This window comes from Carlito syrichta, unplaced genomic scaffold, assembly GCF_000164805.1.
Source record: "Carlito syrichta isolate Samal-C Ts95f unplaced genomic scaffold, Tarsius_syrichta-2.0.1 Scaffold303049, whole genome shotgun sequence".
NCBI lineage: Eukaryota > Metazoa > Chordata > Mammalia > Primates > Tarsiidae > Carlito > Carlito syrichta.
The window spans coordinates 378279-384897 of record NW_007247145.1 but is presented as its reverse complement, the minus strand read 5'-3'; the positions used below and the strand labels follow the sequence as shown (position 1 = coordinate 384897).

At 47.0% G+C, this 6619-nt stretch overlaps 1 protein-coding gene across 1 annotated transcript in view; it reads right to left on the bottom strand.

Moving 5' to 3' along the window:
- The window catches only part of MAML3 (mastermind like transcriptional coactivator 3), a 486970-nt gene that overhangs the window by 130665 nt on the left and 349686 nt on the right, over positions 1-6619 (bottom strand). The window lies entirely within an intron of this gene.

Sequence of the window (6619 nt, the reverse complement as noted above, 5' to 3'; positions counted from 1 at the left end):
GACAGAGTGAGACTCCAACTCAAAAAAAAAAAAAAGAAATCTACACTAAGGGGCCGGGGGCCGGGGCCGGGGTGGCAAGGATGCTGCCCCTGCTTTCCGCTGACATGAAATCTTGATCCTAATGAAAATCCCAAGTCACTTGGCGATGGGTACAAGGGAAACAGAAGTGGAAAACACAGAATGCTGCCATTTTGAAATGAGTCTTGAATCCACCGTGGGGTCTCACAGGAAACTGAGCTTCCCTCCTACATCAAGGCTTTCTGCTGGAGGATTCGCACACGTCTAACGGAATCTAAATTAGACACAACTGGTGACAGTGTGGACGCTGCCGTGGCTAAGCACTGCTCTTTCTTCCTTTTGGGACAATGCCATATTCTGTGGATCACAACTGCAGGCTTGAGAGAGCTGTGGCAGCTCTCTGGAAGGGAGGGTTACCCAGTAGCTTCTGTTCCCAGCCACCACTAGACACAGCCTGTTCCCATTCTTGTGTATTCTTGGAAACCCAGGTTGCCACTTCCCCACATGGCTTGGGGAGCCCCTCATCCAGCTGGTGCCATCTGTGAACCCATGCTTCTCCAACTTGAGGCTGCGTAGCAATCCCTGGGACCTGGCAAAATGCAGATTCTGATTCCATAGGCCCAGGGTGGGGCCTGAACTTTGCATTCCTGATGAGTTCCAAGGTGGAGTTGATGCTGCTGGCTTCCCAGAGAATCCCCTCCCTCTCACACTCCTGCTGGGCGCCCTTAGGCTGGACTCGTGTGGAGGAAGGCAGAGTTCTGGGAACCTGAGCGGCTGCATGTCATCGCTCTAGGAATTTTACTCATTTTGAGTTGAAGCAATTTTAATGACCGTGGCTAAGCTACAGAGATGTCATAAAGTTGATCAAAGGTGACCACCCCTTTCTGGGAGGGGAGAGAGGAGGCTTGGTATAATTAGAGAGAGGGTATAAGATGTGATATAGGTCTTGATTTTGTGTTCACCCCAAGGAGTTAATTTCGCTCCGTTCAAAGGGAAAAGGAATCTTAAAAGAGTCCTAGACTCTGGCTGGGTGTGGTGGCTCACACCTGTAATCCCAGCACTGTGGGAAGCTAAGGCAGGAGGATTGCTTGAGCCCAGGAGTTTGAGACCAGGATGGGTAACACAGAGAGAGACTCACCTTTAAAAAAAAAAAAATTAGCTGGGCGTGGTGGCATGCTCCTGTAGTCAGAACTACTCAGGAGGTTGAGATGAGAGGATCAGGAGGTCAAGCCTGTTGAGTCATGACTGTGCCACTGCATACTAGTCCCTAGAGTCCTAGACTTTTACTCAGGTTCTACTAATACATTTCCCATGGGCTGAGGAAGCAAATAGGTCTTGTAAAAACCCCAGTTACAGGGACAGGAATCAAGACAAGAGAACCTCCCCTCTTCCGATATGTGTTCTTGCTTGGAATTTAGGATTTAACCACGGTTAACACAAGTTTCACTAAATTAAATGTTTTCACTAAGAGCAGAGGCTGAAGAGAGGTGGCCCCTCCACCCCAGCTATGAGATGGCCCCGAGATGGCGAGTCCACAGGCACACTTGCTTGTGTAGGTGTTTACAGTTCTGTCCTTTGTTGGTCGTGAACGAGTTTTAGTTTATGCCTCAGGTTGCCTGATATGCTACAGACTCTGAGTGTTCAGTGGTGGCCGCTGACTACTAAAGACACCTTCATTTATTATTTGGGGAGTCCTGAGGCCGATTTTGTTTTGTCCTTGTCATATTCCTGCTAGACTCTGAGCCCATGGCTTTCTATGAACCAGAAAACTGATTAGCCCCGACTGAGGTTTGTTTGTTTTTTTGAGTTGTGGTCTCTCTCTGTTGCCCAGGCTGGAAGGCAGTGACACGATCACAACTCACCACAGCTTCGACCTCCTGGGCTCAGATGATCCTTCTGCCTCAGCCTCCTGAGTAGCTGGGGCTATAGGTGCGCACCACCATGCCTGGATAATTTTTTATTTTTTTTGTAGCGACAACACGGTCTTACTATGTGGCCCGGGCTGGTCGTGGACTTTTCGGCTCAAGCAGTCTGCTGGCCTCGGCCTCCTAAAGTGCTGGGATTACAGGCGTGAGCCACCGCAACCGGTTTGTGACTGAGTTTGGAAGTTAAGGGGCAGTAACATATTCTTGTGATAATATTATACAGATTGGAGAAATACTTGTAAGGCTGTAAAGAATCTAGCAGCAGTCTAATTTGATTTCTCCGTTTGGTCAACAGAGACCTTTCCCATTTTTACTCAGCTATTTCTATTCATTGAGCAAAATGAGTAACTAGGTAGTGTCAGCTCCTTGACTTGAACCCAACCTTCCTGACGCTCATTTGAGAATTTTTTTTCTATCACGTGCTGCTGCTTCTCACCCAAAGTTTAATATGCCTTTCCCCCAGAGGCCCCTAATTTCCTTCATACAATGACAGAAGAGGCAAATGTTATTTCCAGGAAGGAACGGATCATGGCTCCCAAGAAGCAAATCTAAATGCAAAGATGATCAGGAAAATCCCACCTCTTGAAAGGGAAAGAGAATACCATTATAATTCTGGGAGCTGATATCCAAGAGTGCAAGTCCAAAGCTTACTCACGAAGGTGACTTGGTGGGTGGCCTGGGGGCTGTGCCTGAGGTGCTCACGGGCTCTGTGGGGAGAGAGACCCTCATGGGGGAAGCCAGTCAAGAGGGCAGACCCCACGGCCCTTGGCTCTCTAGAGGACATCAAGACCCTTCTCTCTGTCTCTTCACTCCCATAGCAGTTTCTATAGATAAACCACACTATAAAATGCACCCAAATAACAGGCATATCCACGTACGAGCCAAAAGGTGTGAGAGAGACCAGACAAACATCCACACGTCAGCCACTCAATCAATTTGTCTGCTTCTCCCTCCTGTCGTCTGCCGACTCTTCAGTAAACGAAAAACTTAGCAGAAAGGGCAGTGGGGAGAAATGCGTCAACACAATAAAGAGTCACAGGCTTACCTGGTGTAAGATGACAGGGGCAGGAGGTAGGTTGTGACAGGAAATAGCCTCAAGAGGGATGTTATGAGAACTGTTTCCAATTCAAAACTAAATGGTGATGATCCCCTTGATTCAATTATCAACTTCTGCTGTCTTCATGCCATGTTTAGGGGTGGTCAGATTGCCAATGAAAACCGAAATACCACAGTTCCAGCAAGCAAGCCCTAGAGTTCAGCCAAGTGCCAGAGCCTTTCTTTGACAAAATGGCTTCCTCGGGTAAAATGGCTTCCAGCTTCCTGGATCTTTCAGAGGCCAAGGCATGCTGGAGAGCATAGGCCAACAATATTCTTGGTTGAATACATCGTTGGTCTCACTTACAAAACCATACTGTTGCCACTGCTATCCAGTTAGTTCTCTAAGAAGGTCTGAGGTGCTTTCAGACCTCTGATGGGCTCAAGAATCACTAACTCCAGTACTAATCCCAACACCATCCCTATCAAGATCTCTTTTCTCTCAAAAGCATAGTTTGGCAATCAGAGCAAAAGAAGACACTGACATCACATGATTATTTTATAATACCGTTAATCCTAAGGAAAATCGGTTGGGCATGGTAACCCATGGGGGAGTCCCAGCACTTTGGGAGGCTGAGGCAGGAGAATCGCTTGAGCCCAGGAGTTCAAGATCAGCCTGGGCAACATAGAGAGACCTCATCTCTACAAAAAAAAAAATTAAAAAGTTATTTGGTTGTGGTGTCAAATGTCTGCAAACCCAGGAGGCTGAGGCGGATGACCTGAATCCAAGAGGTGAAGGCTGCAGTGAGCCGTGATTGTGCCACTGCCCTCTGGCTTGGTGACAGAGTGAGATCTCAGCCACCAAAAAAATTTAAGGATAATAAAAACCTGTTTGGATGAATGAATAAGAGTTCGTGTTACATGGAAAGGATGAAGAATCAGCTAGCCAAGAGATCTGTCCATGCTAGATGAGACCCCCAGGAAGGGCACAGGTATATTGGTCACGCCTGGGTTGGGACAGATTTTCCTAGATTATTGTTATAAGAACATGAGGTGGCTGGAGGCCACCTTGTAGTGTTGCTCTAACAAGTCTCCCTCTGTTAATGAAGGAGCTTTTTGTTTGGTCCCAAGGCTACTCTTAATTGTGGTATTAGCATGTGAATCTACTATTAATTTTCAACCAGGCATGAGATTTTTTTACTTTATTTTTGGGGTTATTTCTGAAAAAATGCTGCATTTCAGCAGTATTTTCCCACCTTCCAGCTATTTCTACTACCCTTGAGATAGTACCTCCTGTCCTGTGTCATTTTGAGTCTAATTTGGGGGAGGATGGTATCCATTAGCTATCGCTCAAATCATCTTTTTCTTCACCCCTGAGCACCCCTGCTTTGTTCAGTGTGGGGAAAGCAAGACATTTTTCTTAGAAAAAGGAATTCCAGGCTTAGTAAAATGCATTTCTAAGAACAAGAGTTTCTGAAAGTGTTGCTGTTGAGATTCCTGAATCAAACATTCTTATTCTTGGTTCTTCTCCTTTGTTTTTTCTATCCTTTCTCTTATAAATTAGAGGCATTGTTTAAAATTTTCATAGGAAAAGCAGCACTCTGTTATATTCAGGACAAGATAATTTTCTGCCATGTTCTAGTTCCTTTCATCCTAGAACAGAACCTTTACTCTATTATTATTATTTTAAAAAAAGTTTTTTTTTTTGAGTTGGAGTCTCACTCTGTCACTCAGGCTGGAGTGTAGTGGCATGCTCGCGGCCACCCCAGCATCGACCGGCTGGGCTCTAGCGATCCTTCTGCCTTAGTCCTCCAAATAGCCGAAACTACAGACTTGTGCTACCACACCCAGTTAGTTTTTTAAAAAATTTATTGTAGAGACGAGGTCTCACCAAGTTGCTCAGGCTGGTCTGGAATCCGTGGGCTCAGGCAATCCACTTGCCTTGGCCTCCTAATTATTATTATTAATATTAAACATGAATCACCATTTTCTTTTTTTTTTTTTTGAGTTGGAGTCTCACTCTGTCTACCCAGGCTGGAGTGCAGTGGCACACTCATGGCCACTCCAGCAACGACCTGCTGGACTCCAATCCTTCTGCCTCAGCCTTCCAAGTAGCTGGGACTACAGGTGTGCACTACCATGTCCGGCTAATTTTTTATTTTTATTATAGAGATGAAGTCTCGCCAAGTTGCCTGGGCTGGTCTCGAACAGGTGGGTTCAGGCAATCCACTCGCCTCAGCCTCCCAAAGTGCTGTGATTACAGGCTGAGCCACCAAGCCTGGACGAATCGCCACTTTCAAAGCATTCCCATAGAATCAAGATATGGTGTGCTCCTCCCTTGTGTGGTTTGTGATGATGAGGTTAACAATGGTGATGCGGCCTGCTTGACCCCTAGACACATGTGTCAGCGATATGATTCTAAACAGATTTCTGAGGTCTTCTCTTCTGATGTTTGGCTGAAGTCACTTGGAAACGGTAACCCTAAGAAATCCAGGAGGGCTAAGCACTGAGCCTTTGCCAAACCCTTTGTCAAGCTGAAATGTCTTAGGAGAGCTGACCCGCGGAAGGCAGGTGGCCTGCACATCTGCAGTTCTCACTCATAGACGCCACTTGCCATCAAGAACCTGCTGGCATCGTTCCTCAACAGAGCGACCTGCGATCCCCACGTGTGCCCGCCCCACCCACCATGGGAACATCTAGGTCAAAGGATCAGACGGTAGCACCTTATCCTCTGTGGGTGCAGACGTCCACTGCTGTCCACATAAATCAGATCCTGCAAGAGCAGGAGGTCAAGGGGCTAAAATACTCTGGAGACATCTTCATTAGAAAGGGAGGGGGGAGGGAGCTAAGAATCCCTTGCTTCTGGGACATCACCCACACTTTCAAATACAAATCATCATGAGCTAGCTCACACCACGTCATCCTAGTCCAACAGATCTATTTTTCTTTAAGTGGAGGGTTCTTTTGTTGGCATTCCTCTTCCTCCTCCCCCAAGAGGGATGGAGTTTGGGAGCAGAGGCAGTGTGTACACCCAGCATGTGTTTTCTTGTTCCCATCCCACATTGTTTGTTGAAATAAATATGGAAATAAGGCAGAGCAAGACAGCCAAGCCAGCCAAACTGAAATAAATTCATCACTCATGGGCTCTCAAGGGATGGAAAACGTGCATTTTTTTTCTAAATGATTATTTCTGAAGCACCGAAGGAATGGCTATATCACTAATGAGGCCAGTACGCCATGACTGCTGATTATAAACGACCTGCAGAGAGACGAGGAGATGGTGGAGACGGTGGGGTGGGACCAAGGGGAGGCAGCTTCCGGTGGAGGCAGGGAGGATGAGTATGGTTAAAGCCCCTACATGGGAACCAGGTCTGTTCTGAGAGTGCATTCGTAAGTCCAGTGTGCTTGTGAGTTAGCCTAGGTACCCAGCGAATACAGTCGGCTATCCAGTGCCAACTATATCATTGCCGCTTTTATGCCTGCCTCCAGACATCTGGGGCTTGAACTAAAGATACTGTACTAGCCGGGCTCGGTGGCTCAGCCTATAATCTCGTGCCTTTGGGAGGCCGAGGTGAGTGGACTGCCTGAGCCCGCGGGTTCGAGACCTGCCTGGGCAACTTGGTAAGACCTCATCTCTACAA